Source organism: Notechis scutatus, chromosome 1, assembly GCF_049901735.1.
Source record: "Notechis scutatus isolate UNSWTSFEM ecotype Mainland chromosome 1, rNotScu1.2, whole genome shotgun sequence".
In the NCBI taxonomy this organism is placed as follows: Eukaryota; Metazoa; Chordata; class Lepidosauria; order Squamata; family Elapidae; genus Notechis; species Notechis scutatus.
The window spans coordinates 19,091,154-19,104,853 of record NC_142009.1 but is presented as its reverse complement, the minus strand read 5'-3'; the positions used below and the strand labels follow the sequence as shown (position 1 = coordinate 19,104,853).

General features: G+C 40.6%; 1 protein-coding gene across 6 annotated transcripts in view; it reads left to right on the top strand.

The window, feature by feature from the left end:
* Nucleotides 1-13,700, top strand: part of CUX1 (cut like homeobox 1) — a 347,690-nt gene that overhangs the window by 86,494 nt on the left and 247,496 nt on the right. The window contains exon 1 of one of the 6 annotated variants that reach the window (XM_087957655.1): nucleotides 4,667-4,787. The exons of the other annotated variants lie outside the window; for them this stretch is intronic. The gene's annotated coding sequence lies outside the window, so the exon portion shown is untranslated. Of the gene's footprint in view, nucleotides 1-4,666; nucleotides 4,788-13,700 lie in introns of those variants that run through there. 6 annotated transcript variants of the gene reach the window in all.

Below are 13,700 nucleotides of genomic sequence, written 5' to 3'. Positions count from 1 at the left end.
ATGGGATACAACTGGCTTCTGCTGAACCCTGGCAAGATTGAGTGGCTTTGAACTGTGGGGTCTGCTAATTCTAGGATTATGACATCTTTGGTGCTGGATGGGGTTTTCCTGCCCCAAACAGACCCAGTCTACAATTTGGGAATCCTTTTAAACTCATGGCTCCTGCTTGAAGGAGCTGGTGGCAGTTTATGCCTCTGAGATTAAAATTAATTTTCTTCTTTTGAGGTTTGGCCCTTAGGCAGTGCTTTAAATAAAGGCGGCTTAAGAAAGCTATCGACAAAGTCCAGTTACTGGATTTTTCACTGGGAAGCTTCTGCATTATAAATACACTCGAAACAAGAATATGGGGGTGTGGGCTTTCAATTTAATCTAACCCAAACCTATAATTTATCATCAATATTGAAATTTTGTAGGGCCTTTATATTAATTAATGTAAATGCATAATGCTTCAGCAGTCCTCTTTAGATTCTAAGTGCCTGTGCGCCTGTGGGTATAGTTCAATAGAGTCTTTTGAGCCATTTGATCCTTTGTTCCTTTTATAAGGATTCCAGGATGAGTCATATCTATCCCATCCTCAAGACATTTCTGGGCAGAGAGCTCAACTTCTATTTTTTGCTCCTCTTATCTGATAAGAACCCAAGAATATCTTCCCAGGTTCCTCAGTTCTGTGCCTCAGTATGTGCTATTCACATTACTTGTCCTTAAAGATTTAGATTTTTGTCTATTTAATTTCATTTTATCCTATTTTATCCTGTCACGAAAGTATTTTAATTTTTATATTTTTATATTTTATCTTCCATCCTTACTGTTTTTTATATAATATATCCTAGTTATACTTGTTCTCCTTTCTGTGGTTATGAGAGTCCAGTGATTTGGGTGACTCCTGTCCTTGCTGATTGGACTGAGTTTGTCAAAGCTGTCTAAGCTCCGCCTCTGTTGTTGGTTCCTCCCCAGCTTTTGACTCAGTCTCTCAGCCAGGATGGACATGTTTTTCAGCTCCACTTTCGGTTTTGCTTGGAGTGGAGTTTTTTTCTATTGCGTTTGCTTCTTTTCAACAGCAGAAGGAGGTCAGTGCCACAGGCCTTAGTTTCCCTGAGGGAACGGCCCAGACAACTCGACAAAAAAGGGTTTTTAACACCCTACGTAACGAGAAAAGCGCATATGGGTTTTTAACACCCTACCCAAGCTCAGCAGAGCTCTGGGGCTTCTGCCCCAAGTGCAGAGATCATGGCCGCGTGGTAGCGGTTCGCATGATTGGCAGGCAGGATCAGACTGCAAAACAGCTGATCGGCACTAAAATTGGCCATAAGTGCCAGTGCTGGGACAATGACTCAGTGCTGAGGCTGGAAATGGCATGGCACGCCTGCAGAGACCTCCTGGATCCAGGCCATCCAATTGGACCTAGTGAGGCTTCTTAGGGCGTGAAGTGGTAACAAAAGCCCACCCAAAAGCCTGAAGGAAAGGAGCTGGTAGGGCATGGTTGCAGCCCAGCGTTAGGCCTAGCCAGGCCTGCTTCAAGCCTGAGGAATGGTAAGAGAGATCTTCCTACAGGGGGACCTGCTGAGTGGGGGGGGCATTATTAGCAGCCATTACCTCCTCCCCCCTTTCTCTCTCTCCAGTGGCACATATATCCTTATCCTTCAGGTCAAGATGGCGGATGCACAGGCTCCAGGCAAGCCTCAAAAGGAAGGTGGTCACAGCCTCTCAAGTTCTAGAGGAACATCCAGGAGCAGAGATTCAAGAAAAGCCCCAGCTTCAAAAAACGCCTCAAAGACAGAGGACAAGGACGCCATGAGGCGTCAGAAAGCTCTAGAGAAGCAGCTCAAAAAACCCCAATGAGCTGCGGGTGGGCGGAGTCATAGGTCTCCTCCCCAGGCTGACTCAGCTTCAGTACAACAGGCCAGTGACCTGCAAGTAGAGCCTGGGCCTGCTCCTGGGTGTAGGCATCAGGTTCAGGCCTGGTTCCCAGATCACACCTTGGAGCCTACAGTCCTACAGTTAACTTCAGTAGGCAGAGGTTATGAAAGAGCTCGTACAAGTGGCATTTCAGGAAGAACCATGGGAGCAACCCCCAAACAGGCCCAGGCCTGGTATAGAGGCCACATTTACGCCTACAGCTGCAGGCCTTCGTCTTTCAGAGTCACCTGAACTGGAAGTGCCTGCTCATATGGACGCCATCATATCCAAGGCTGTCCAGAAGGGGGATAGTTGAGAGTCTCCAATTACTTAGGGCCTAGGATCAGTGGCATCTGAAAGATCTATTATCTCAGGGCCTGATCCAACTATTCAACATAGGATCAGGCCAATCTTACAGGACCCGGGTTCACCTGCTCCATCAGTGCACAGTCAGTCCTCTATGGCAACAGAAGAGGATCAGAGATCACTTCAGACAATTTTAGAGAGCATTCAGGAGGGTGACTTACTCACATCAATTGATCTGAATGAAGCTTATTTTCATATCTGGATATGTCAATCACGTAGATGTTTCCTGCATTTCTGCTGTTTTGGGAGACATTACTAATACAGGGCCATGCCATTTGGGCTATCCTCTGCACCTAGAGTTTTTATGAAGGTGTTGGCAGCCCTAGCAGTACATTTATGTGTTATCCCAGTACATGTGCAGTGTTACCTGGATGATATTTTAATCCAGTCATCCTCAGAACGCATGGCCCTGAGAGACATACAGACTACAGTCTTGTTGTTACAGGCCCATGGCTTCTCCATCAATTCTAAGAAAAATCATTTCTCCCCCACTACATGTTTATTGCATTTGGGGGCTAATATTGATAGTATCTTTTGCAGAGTTTTTCTTTCCCAGGATCGGCAGGAGAGTCTACAGGTCCTGGCAGGCAGGATTCAGAGAGAAGGGACCGTTTCTCTGGCCGCCCTCTCACAGCTTCTGGGGAAGATGGTGTCATGCATTTCCATTGTGTCTTGGGCATCTCTGCATTTGAGGACTCTCCAGTGATTCCTCTTGCCTTATCCAAAGGCAGATAGGAATCACTCCTTGTTTAAGGTCAGAGTTCCCAGATCGGTGATAAATTCATTCCGGTTGTGGCAATCCCAAGCGATTTGCAAAGGGCACCTCTTCAAGGAGTCTTTACAGCTCGTCATTACGACTGATGCCAGCCTCTTCAGATGGGGAGTGCATCTTCAATCCCAGATGGCACAAGGCCAGTGGCCAGGGCCAGAACAGGGAAGGAATATCAACTGGTTAGAGTTGAGAGCGGTCCGATTGGCCTTCAAAAACTTCAAAGTTTCAGTACAAGGAACTCACGTCCTAATTATGATGGACAATGTGGCCACCAAGGCCCACATAAACAGAAAGGAGGCACAAGGTCCAGGTCTCTGATGATAGAAGTGGAAAGCCTGGGCCACTGGGCGGAGAGAAATTTCTTGTCCATTTGGGAAGAGCACATTTCAGTTCTAGACAATGTGCAAGCGGACTGGCTCAGCCTTCCACAAATCGCATTTACGATGCTACCTGGAACGCTTTTAGCCAGTGGTGCCTTAAGGCTGGTCTTCATCCCATGGCAGTTTCCATAGCCAATATATTAAATTTCCTTCAGGATGGTCTGGATAGGGACTTTCAGCCAATACTCTTCGTCGGCAAGTAGCGGCCTTGTCTTCCCTTTGGGAGGTTGGGGTCCCTATCTCTCAATCCCACTATTTGTAGGTTTCTTAAGGCAGCATCTAATATTAGACCTCCAGTGGTACACAGATTCCCGACATGGGACCTGCCCAATGTGCTACAGTCTCTGACTCGGGCTCCCTTTGTGCCTCTTAGTTCTATTAGCCTACATATGTTGACCATTAAGGTGGCATCTTTAGTGACAATTACATTGAGGAGGATTTCAGAGCTGGCAGCTCTGTCAGTTAGGGAAGACTTCTGTATCTTCCACCCAGATAGGATAGTTCTCAGATTAGAACCTTTGTTCTTAAGATCAATTCATGGTTTCATAGACCTCAGGAGCTTACCCTGCCTAATTTCTGTCCTAACCCTACTCACGCCTTGGAACAGGCATGGCACGTTCACTGAGCATTGAAGATTTATATTCGACGAATGGCGGGTTTTTGTAGAACAAAGGCACTCTTTGTATCATTTCAACTGGCCACCTTGGGTGGTAAAGTCACACCATCCACAGTGGGCAGATGGATTCGTTCCTGCATCTCCAGAGCCTATGAAAATAGGTCTCTTCCGGTGCCTTGGGGTGTGACTGCCCACTCTACAAGAAGCATGGCTACGGCGGTGGCCTGGGCTACACAGGCACCTATTGAAGAAATCTGCAGGGCTGCTACGTGGTCTTCACCCTCTCCATTCATCTGACATTATCGGTTGGACGTATTCGCATTGGCAGATGTTGCGTTTGGCAGAAGGGTTCTGCAGAGTGTTCATGGGCAAAGGAATGAGCAGGACCGGACTTGAGCCCTCCCATGGACAATCCAGCTTTGATATGTCACTTGACCCTCATAACCACAGAAAGGAGAAGGAACATTGGTCTTACCTGAATGTTCTTTCTCTTTTTGTGGTGAGAGAGTCCAGGCCCACCCTAAGTACATCTGGTTGGGGGCGTGGAATGTGGGGAGCGATAATGTGTGCTTTTCTTGTTATATATGTAGGGACATGTCCGGTCTGTCATGTTTCTTTGCCGAAAGCTGGGGAGGAGCCAGCAACAGAGGCGGAGCTTAGACAGCTTTGACAGACTCAGTCCCAGTCAACGAAGACAGGAGTCACTGGACTCTCAGTCACTGGACTCTCTCACCACAGAAAGAGCAAGAACATTCAGGTAAGACCAATGTTCCGTACATGTGAATCGACATTTTCGTATGTTTTATGTCCCTCTTGTCTGCTCTTATGGCTATAATAAAATTATTGGATTTAATGTAGACATATTAATTGATCTTACATGCATCTTTAATCCTACTTAAATGTGGTAGATAAAAAGCTTTTCAGGGATGACTCTTTCCCAGGTTGTCACTCTCAATTAGTTTTTTATTTAGACAGCATGCAAAAACATTTTTGTTTTCCCAGTTTTTTAATTACTGCTAATGTTAATGCTTCAGATGCTTTTGTTTTATTGTATGGTTGAATTACTTGTTTGATCTTTTCATTTTACTTTCTATTTCTTTTATAGTTCTGTTTCTTACTAATCTGTTAGTTCTGGTAACTTAACTTGAATGCAGAAGATGATTGATATAAACTAATACATTAATATACTAAACAACCAGTGTTTCCAATTTAGAAAATCCAACTATTGACAGCATTTTTATCTTTTAAGATTAGATCATGGGGAAAAAAGTTGAACAGCTTTTAAAGAGAGTCTACATTCCATGAATATAGAGTGTAAATGGACAGTTTCCTTATATGATTAAATAGTATTTTGACTCAGTAAGCTAGTTTTGAAAGTCTTGGAACATTTTGTCTGCAATATTGAACAAACAAAAAAAATCTTCCTACACAGTTTGTTGAGAGCAGGGTGCAAGGGGAAGTCATCAAGGGAAGGCTAAAATATTATGATGAATTAGTAACTATATCAGGTATGTGAAAATTTGACCTATTTGACAGTCTGAAGTACACACTAGACTAGAACATTGCAGCCCTCAAGCAAATCCCTTTTTGAATATAATAAACATCTAAAATTTCCCACCCTACTGTAAATAGGATAGAGGTGCCTAGAGCACTCTGAATTTATCAGTGCTATTAAAAGAAAGTACAGAGTGCTGCAAATATAAGGACACATGCTTGAAAGATCACCTCTTAAGTAGCAATGTTAAACAACTCTATTCTAAGCTGGTAGTTTTAGAATGAGTGTGTATTTTGGTGTTGGATATTTGATCTTGAATTCTGCAGTCAACAAAAAGTGCTGTGAAGAAAGCCTATATCAACCTGTTTCCTGGGTGTTAACACTGCTAGAATGAGTTGTGCATTATTTGATAAATGCCTGTAGCATGTATCTTGATTGTTGCCTGTCTGTCTAGGCCAGTACGACCTAGCAGAAGGGCACTAATGGGGTGCTTCAGGGATGGACAAGATCTCATTCAGGGCAGGAGGATCCTTGTCTGATATAAAGTACGTGGTCCTTCTCCTAAAGATGGCCTGCTGGGCTTGGACCTGGAGATACTTGAAAATTATTGCTGCATAGTAAGCATCTCTTTCTTGTACTGGAGAGGATGATGGCTGATCAGCTTTATGTATTATTCTTTGAGGGGATGGATTGTCTGGACATATTCCAGTCAGATTTCAGAGTTAGTTAGCCTCTGAAACTTTCTTAGTCATTCTGACAGATTATCTTCTCTGAGGGAATGACTGGGAGACCACAACTCTGCTGGTCCTCCTCGATCTCTTGGTGGCTTTTGATAGCATTGACCACAATGTCATGTTACCTAGGGCTGTATGGAAGACATTGTTCTTCAGTGGTTACAGTTCTACTGTATTTCCATGGTCAACTGCAATCTTGAGCTTTGGGGATTTCTGTTCATTCCTGTAGCTGCAGGGATCCATTCTGCCACCCTTGTTGTTTTTTTAATATCTATGTAAAGCTGCTATGAGACATCCTTAGAAAGTTTAAAGTTGATTGTATGCTGATGATAAAGAGCTTTATTTTTCTCTCTCATCAGAGTTAGGGGAGGATTTTGGACCAGGGCTTTAATGGGCTTGAAGAGGGGCAAGTAGATTGGAGGTACTGTAAATGGACAGCATAAAAATTCAAAATTAGGTTTTTGATTCTGGATGGAGTTGCCTTTCCCCTGAAGGAACAAGGGAACAGGCTTCATGAAATCTGGGATTAATTTCTGTACTGAGCCTGAGTGATGCAGAATGCATTCTCCAGCTGTGCTTGGTCTGGCAGTTGTGACTGTTCCTGGAAAGGGATGGTGTGTCCTCTCAATTCTAGCCTTCCATTTAATTTTTTTCTCTTGGCAACTGAAATGCTGGACTTGGCACAGAATGTGGTAGCAAGGCTGTTAGCATCAGCATACACAGATTTCTTCTTAGATAGTTACAGATACAATTTTTCAAACTATAATTTTTGGTAATCCAGTATTTGAGGTAGAATTTACTTAATAGAATTAATTCAGAGGAAATAGATGGCTGCCCTCAATATCTCTGAATTAGTCATTTTGCTTTTATTCCAGGGAAAATAGTTTAACAATTTAGTGCATTAAAACCTCAAAGACACTAAATGCTAAATCTGTTGATTCATTATTAAGTGATAACACTGAGACTTTGTTATCTTAACCAATCAGTGAGTTCATGGTTTTGAAATACTCTCTTGAAAATCATTCACATTGAGTTTTGGGATACAATGAATGCAAATCCTACAATTTGGAAGACTAACTTTTAGAGTTGACTGTAAACAGTAACAGTTGTTCAGTATCCCTCCCTCCCTCCCTTTGTGTGTGTGTGTGTGTGAGAGAGAGAGAGAGAGAGAGAGAGAGAAAGAGAGAGAGAGAGAGAGAATATGAATGAGTGCATGTATCTCTATCTAGTGTATTTTATTTTTTATTATGTGCCATCAAGTCAACATTAACTCCTAGTGACCATATAAATAAGCCTTCTCCAGCCTGATCTACCCCCAGCTTTTCCAGTGCTGTAGTAGCCATCCCTACTGCAGTTGAGTCTATCCACATTGCTGCTAGTTGACATCTTCTTTCCTTTCCTTCCACCTGTCTCAGCATTATGGACTTCTAAAGGGAACTGGGTCTTTGCATAATTGTCAAAAATATGATAATTTCAACCTGCTTCTTTGTATCTTTAATGAGAACTGTGGGTTGATTGATTCTGTGATCCATTCTTTGTTTACTTGTCTATCCATGGGATTCCCAAGAGTGTAGTCCAACAATAAATTTCAAAAGCATCTCCCCCCTCCCCGTTCTACCACTTCAAAGTCCACTTTCACAGAATATCACAGGAAAAACTTTCCCCTGAACAGTTCTGATCTTGTAGGCATAGATACATCAGAGCATTTAAATATATATTACCAGGGCCTTGTGGCTTCTTTACCAAATTCTAATCCGCAGCATATTTGATTCTAAAAATCTATGTAATGATAAAGACAATTTTTTAAAAAAGTTTGGCGTATCTAGACTAACACCATCACATACCCAAAACTAAAAACTGCCTCTTTCATCTGAATACCCTTGTCTTTCATGTATAACTATTCTCTCTTTCTCTCCCTCCCTCCTTCCCCCACTTGTGTGTGTGTGTGTGTGTGTGTGTGTGTGTGTGTGTGTGTGTAATCTTTGTAAGTGTGACAATCATCCGATGCTACGAAGAATGGGTTTTGGAGTAAAAATGTTCCCCAGGCAAGCTAAATGATTTTTTTTTAAAAAGGTGGGGGTCGTTCCTCAGTACAATTTGGGCTTAAACTCTCTGGTGCCCATGGTCCCTACCCAGAGTTTCTGATAGCCTCTAGCTAGGAGGCAAGGAGAATGAGCAATAAGAAAAGTGCATGGCTTATAGATAATTATCCTGTACCATTTGTGGAATGTGTGTGAGAGAACCAACACCAGTGGAATAAAATTCTATGTTAGAAAGGAAGGGTTCATATTTTCCCACCCTGGCAAAATCCCCAGCTTTTAACTCCTAGCTTTAAAAAGTATAATTCTGCATAAGAATAATAATTAGTTTTGCTCTTTTTTCATTAAAAAGGGGGATATCAAAACAATTTAAAAACAGTAAAAATATTCCAAATAAGCTTTCTTTTACAAAATTTTAAGAGGCTAGTTGTAGTGTATATCTATAGTTTTAATTTCATGTAATTTTTGGAAACTTTCATAAATGTAAGTGTACATATATTGTGCCTATGGAAACATTTATATACTTAATAAATATAGCTGTTACAGTGTGATGAGGTATTGAGAGTTTACACCAGAAACAATGGCTATAAATATTTTAGGCAATCTGTGTAATTTATACATTATAGTATGTCAGATATTGTGTAATGCTTTTATTCTGTCCTCATGGTATTTAAATACTTGCAAAGTTACATATATGACCACATTTGTGAGTCTTTTCTCTTAGAAGAAAAACATTAACAGAAAGTTGTAATCAAGTAATTGATTATACATCCTAATGAATCTTACTTTCAAGTAAATCTTCCACTGAGTAAAAGGAAGAGTCGAATTGGTACCATGTAGTGAACTGGAACAATAAATCTTGAGACTTAAGGTCAATGGACTTCATATTGAATTTTATTCATCATAAATGATAATTTTTATCCAAAAATCTTGTTTATAAGTATTAGATTCTGAGTTTAATAGCTTCTTGATGATCTCAAATGTCTTTTGGGGAGGAGGTACTTGCTAATCTATGTAGCAATGGAAACTGGCAGATTTTGTCAAGAGTGCTCTTCCTTTTGCAACTTCTGAACAAAATGTTCACACACACACACACACACACACACACGTACTTGCCACCACGACACATCAAGGTTGTTTTGTTATCGTCTTGCTGTTCAATTATGTCTCAGCTTCACAGCAAAGTATCCCCGCTCTGTGATGAGAGCTATAATTAACTCGCCAAGGCGCTAGTCAGCCAGATTTGGCCAGGCGCCATGAAATCAACCCCAATTACTATATTCACATTGCCAGTAATGCCCACTTCACAGTTCCTGCTAATTGGAAATGGCAAGCCCCAACATCCCGTAAGTAAAATTACCATTTGTGCCCTATTCTATTTGTGATATTTGCTCCCATTATTTTGGCTACATGAAATTGGTTGATGAGAATTTTCTGAAAATGGTTGGTAATTGTAGTGATTCAGAGAGAAGCACTAGAGACCTCAAGGTTATGCTGTTCTTTTTCATCTCTAATTTTGAGATTGACACACACGCTGTTCTCCCTTATTACTGCTTGTGCTGTGCCACAGTAACTGAAAGGGTATTTAGACTTAGTTCAGTGGCATTATTATATTCATATAGAATCGACACTCCATGACCCTTCACAAGAGTAATCTGAGGAGGAAAACACAGGTCACTGTCTGCCCCAAGGAGTTTAAAGTCTCCGTATCGACAGGGGTGGAATTACCATTGAAAAGGGGGGAAAATATCAAAAGAAGAAACAGAAAAAGGACCCAAGTGAGCACATGTGAAATGTTGAGAGCTTTTTATACTGTGGGTGTTCTGTTCTCCCAGAGTGAGTTCTGGTGGGGAGCTTGCTCATTCATAAAGTGATTGCTGTTGGGGATCTAACCATGACACCAATTTACTAGAATGCCCCCTGCACATTTTTGAAACTCTCTTCCTCAGTATGATACTCCTCCTGCTTACTTATTTGTCCTTTGTTCTGGACAGCTGGCATGCTTCCAAACTAAGCACTGGATTGCAACTGCATCAGGTTTATTTATTTAAGAAAGCTCCAGATTTAAGTGGGAGGAACAAGAAACCTGGTTGGCAGAATTTAAAGATGCAAAGAGAGTTTGACACAGTATGTCTGAGGTTGCCAGTGCTTGAAGAATGAATGCTAGGGCCACAGGCCAGAACATTGTTAGAAATAAGAGAAGGTGGTATGGCAAAGCTATGGATAGCCTTAGTAAAGGCAAGAATCTTAACACTGAAAGGATACAGGGTGGCGTTTTGCAGAGAATTGTCATGTACACTGGCAAATGAGAAGCAGGTGCTTTTTGGCCATGATGTTTTAGATTCAGGTATAAAGGATACCTCCATTTTGCCCGGGGGTAGGGAGGCAGTAGGAATATGGGATGGATGTTAGGTTATTTTAAACAAATGTAAAGGCAAATATCCTTACTTCCTGAAAATGACTCATAGATTGCTAACAAAAACAAGAACACTGCAATAAGTAAACAAAATATATTAACTGTGTTTTGCATGTATGAAAAGCAACTATATTCTAGAATTTACGTATGAGATTTTGTGCTACTCCTACGAAGGACTTGATTGTCCTCTTGTAACAATTATTGGTGGAGATTTCATTTGGTTCAAGTGAATGATAGACACTGTACTATACCTTTCTTTCATAAATATCATATGATGAAACTCCCCCCATACTGGCTTCAGTAAAATATGCGTCAAGATGCATGGCTTTCAGGCTTTCAGTCATTCTTTATATTCTCGTCCTCCTCCCATTGTGGTCTCCACCCACCACCCCCTATTTGCAGGCTCTGGAGCTAAAATATATATATTTATGTATCTGTGACAAACAGGCATGGATGACAGTAGACTTTGGGAAGATTTTAAAAAAAATGAAAAAGAGCCAGTGATAAAGTAAGCCTCTAAAATGGTTGTTGATTCCCTCACATTGAAATCTTACTGTTGAAACAATTGTATCTGAATATTCTGTTACATTCTACTATTGCCATTTTAAGGATATATTATTATCCTTAAAAAGGCAATAATAGTAGACTACTATTGACATCTTAACTTTTGCATACGAGAATAGATACTGTCTTAGCTAAGAGAGTCTTCATCAGCACTTTACCTTCCAGTTTATTGAAATTACAGTCCCCAGCTAGTATGGTCAGTTGTAATTCAGTCATCTGGAGGACACTGAGGAAGGTTATCTAATGAGTTCCTGAATGAACTGGATCATAACTGGAAATATTGTCAGCCTTCGTCACCCTTGGGGTCTTTCAGAGTGAACCACTTCATATCTCAAAATTCCTCAGCCAGCTCGGTCATCGCTGGACATTCTGGGAATTGAAAAGCATACATTTGGAAGATGCCAAGATTGAAGCAAGCTGGACTATATGGTAATTTCCCTGACATTATCCTCTCAGATTCCCTGCTTACAAGATAACAGTCATTTTAGCCTCCCCCCTCCCTCCACAACCGTACACATTTTTAAAATGGTTCTGTTATAAGTAGTGAGGAGATTAGATAAAAATCCAGATAGTGAATAGCTAGAAACTCATAAAAAGCATTGGCATTAACCGTCTGGTTCTTGTATATATCCAAACCAAATTTTAGAGAAACACAAGGACTGTCACTGATTATTGTTCAATGCAAAAGTTATTTGAAAGCTGTTTTTTTATATACCTGGTCAGCTTTAAGAGAAACTTGAGCATTATCAGCATTAATTTTACTTATTTTGAATTTGTGATTGTTCATAATGGGACTTTAAAGATTTGCTTGGGGATCCCAGTTTCCCCACAGATCTTTAAGATTTCTTAATCTGCTTTTGAAATGGACACCACCCTGTTCTTTTGAAAGATTTCAAAATGTGTTCAGATAAATTATTCTTCATGTTCTGGAAGATTAAACAGGGAACCTAGCTGCCAAGATGGTTAGTGTTGTTGTCAAATACCTTTAATACATTGCCAGACTGATCTAGTTTAACTTTTCCTTGCTGTTTGAGTAGTAGCTGAAACAGCATCACTTTAAATTTTCTTCATTTCTGTTTTATGCACCTCAGCCTTCATTTGTGATTGCTAAGTCTGCAGATGATGCCATTTGATGCCTTCAAAGCTAATTCATTTGTGAACATTTGCTATCCTCCAGCTTTGTTGATAAAGTTCAGGGTTGCTGGCTCTGAAAAACTACCATTGCTGTAATGCCAGAGTTACTAAACATCTTTTCATCTTTTGTTAGAATTGTCTGCATTTTTTTTTCTCTTTGCAAAGTTGCCGTTGCTTGTTAAACTATAGTTAAATTCTCTCCAGAGTGGAGCATTTTGGATTCACTCAACTGCAGCTCCTATATTTTGCAGTCTTCATGGCCGAGAAATCCCCAAACAGGCACACAGTTCCAAAAAAGAAGCCTTATATATAGATTATGTATAAAGAACAGAAAGGTCGTTCTAATTAGTGACATAATAAAATCCTGTATAATGGAAGAGCAATATAATAATATCCACACTCTTAAAAGTCCATGGAATGCTACTTGCATTGGAAGTGAGTACTACAGAAGGTTATAAACACTGTTTCCAAAATGTTATCCATTAATAGAGTTGTGGTTTCTAATAACATAGTGTGATACCTCAGCTAAAAAAGAAAGCGTAATTGGAGAATGTGTGACCCTACACAAAAGGAAGTGTTCAAATATCCTCCAGTGAGCAGTTGCTTAGAAGGCAAAGCTACATTTCCTTGTACATAAATACAGATAGTCCTCGACATACAACCTTTCATTTAGGGATCGTTCAAAGTTACAATGGCACTGCAAAAAGTGGCTTAATGACCCATTTTTCACATGAACGTTGCAGCAACCCCATGGTCACGTGATGATGGCAACTGGTTCATATTCATGACGGTTGCAGTGTCCCGGGGTCATGTGATCCCCTTTGGCGACCTTCTGACAAGCAAAGTCAATGGGTTAGCCCGATTCACTTTACCACCGTGTTATTAACTTAACACCTGCAATGATTAACTTGACAACCATGGCAAGAAAGGTTGTAAAATGGGGCAAAACTCACTTAACTATCTTGCTTAGCAACAGAAATTTTGGGCTCGGTTGTGGTCATAAGTCGAGGACTGCTGCCTGCACTATGGGGATTTGCAGCTTAGATACCTCAACACAGGATATCTTATCGAAATTAAATGAATAAGTAATGGTTAATTTTTTAAAAAATTAAAAGATTGAATTTATTTGAACAAAATTGCAAAACAAAGTTTAACATAAGGAGTAAGAAACAATTTTTAATTGTTTTTGCTGTAAGGAGAGGCAGATGGAAATAGAAGATGCTGTACTATGTAGGGTCAAAGAGACAGCGTGAAACTGGAATTTTTCATATGTTTACCAATATAACAC